Source organism: Limanda limanda, chromosome 18, assembly GCF_963576545.1.
Source record: "Limanda limanda chromosome 18, fLimLim1.1, whole genome shotgun sequence".
Taxonomy (NCBI): domain Eukaryota; kingdom Metazoa; phylum Chordata; class Actinopteri; order Pleuronectiformes; family Pleuronectidae; genus Limanda; species Limanda limanda.
The window spans coordinates 21149610-21151624 of NC_083653.1; the positions used below are offsets into that span (position 1 = coordinate 21149610).

At 39.1% G+C, this 2015-nt stretch overlaps 1 long non-coding RNA gene across 1 annotated transcript; it reads left to right on the plus strand.

Annotated features, from left to right (window-relative positions):
* The first annotated feature begins 715 nt into the window (after positions 1 to 715).
* LOC133024032 (uncharacterized) lies at positions 716 to 1610 on the plus strand. Its single transcript, XR_009683100.1, has 3 exons — positions 716 to 750; positions 961 to 1021; positions 1356 to 1610. It is a non-coding gene; the product is annotated as an uncharacterized LOC133024032 (long non-coding RNA).
* Positions 1611 to 2015: the final 405 nt, after the last annotated feature.

Sequence of the window (2015 nt, forward strand, 5' to 3'; positions counted from 1 at the left end):
AGCTATCTGTGCATGGCACACATACTCCCACATTAGTGAGATGTCGGATCCTGATGGGTAGCAAACAACTTACCTAATCTTGGATGGATGGAGGTTGTTAGGCAGAGGGTCAAATCAGCCTCCCAGTATGTTGGATGCATGTTAATGTGTATTGAAAGACATTTAAATTCTTAAAAAATTGTCTAATCAACCAAAGATTCCGCGACCCCCCCTGCAGTACCTCCGCGGACCCCCTAGGGGTCGCGGACCCCCTGTTGAAGACCTCTGCTTTAGACAAATAGAAAAAAGATAGAATTTTTCATGGTGTTAACTGGGTTATTTTTATTGTTTTTGGGGAGGCGGGGGGTTTGGAACCCTTTATTCGTGAATAATGGCTGAAAATGCAGTGAGTGGGAAAAGTGGGGGTGGCTGTTTTTGCACTAAGGAGTGGTTTTGGTGAAAAACTAGTGCTTGCAATCAACTCAGAATCATGAAAAACCCCTAGTTTGACCCCTCACAAGTTACTTAAAGCCAAATTTAACATTTTAGATTTTTCAAAAATCGGTTACAGGTACCCCAACTTTGAGCAATTTTTTAGGAGGTTTCCCACGGGAGTTGAATTTCAACATTTTAAGACATGATATTACATACCTTCCTAAACACAATTGTGAAGAAATTTCTTGGTAAGGATTTACTTCCCAGATTTTCATATCTTGCCCTCACTATTCACTACTGACGGAGAACCCCGTGACGATACGTCCTCCACGCAAGGTAACGTGCTTCTTTTATTGCTGCTCTTCATGTCTTGGATGCGTTAGCATCACTACTTCCGGAAGCTGACATTTAGGCTACAAAACAAGGTGTAAATGACGCCGTCTCGACTTGAATTTGAATGTACAGGCTTATGGACACTTAGATGACTATGATTAGATAACACCACAGGAGCATTATGGAGGCAATTACTGTTTTCTTCTGTTTCAGTTACTCCAGTTGTATTGGATTTGGCTGCAACGCTGTTTACCCCTAAAACATTAGCATAGTGGTGAGTAGATAATGAGTGCATTTTAACTTAATTCAATCTATTTCCAAAGATGTTTTTGTATTTGTTCAGTCATAACATATGCCCGAACCAGGCAGTGCAGTATGCAGGAGGAATGATTACATACACCAACTTTTAAAAGTAACATAATATGTTGTATCTGTAACTAATGTCTTAATCAGCTATTTTGAGAAAAATATAAGCAACAAAAATATACCCAATCCAGAACTCTGCCCTCACTATATGAACAACTCAAAGGTAATGGTCCACACAGCAATCATATTATATGGTTTGTAAAAGTACACTCAACTACACTGGACATGTATTCCCCTTTCAGGATGAGATGGAGGCAACCCAGGAGGGAGCAGTGGCTCTGGTTGCAGTGGTGGATGAAGCGGAGGTGCCTGCAGGAGTTCCCTTTGAAACTCATCATGTGTTGATCGTTCTCAAATCAAGTTGTAATGTCTCACAGATCTTGAACTGATTCACTGGTAATTTTGTGTGGACTGATCTATGCTCTACATTTGAGCTACCCTGAGAAGCTGAGTGGCTTCTTTGAGTTCATCCAGGTTGTCCTGTTAAATCTTGATGATGGGAGAAAGCAGCTTGAAGTTAAATTGCAGTCCTTGAGAAATGAGCTGGAGTAGGTTGTCATTAGCTTATCATGTTGAATGTCAGCATCGTTTTTTGCTTGCATGCCAAATACTGGTAGCTAATGACATGTATATAGAGTAAACTATGGCACCTCAGATTTTTGTGTTAAAATAGATCCTAATCTTGGATTGCTTCTGTGGTGTTCACACTTCTCTTCTTTACCACTTGAAAATATTTGTAATTTATATTTATATTATTTTTTATATGAGCCTCATTTCATTGTCATTTCCAGCATATAAATGTTAATGTATACAACATTTAATTCAACAGCTTCATTGTAAAACAATATTGGCACGGAATCCAAGGGTATCCAAATGTTGACGTTAAAATTTTTTTATTTTGT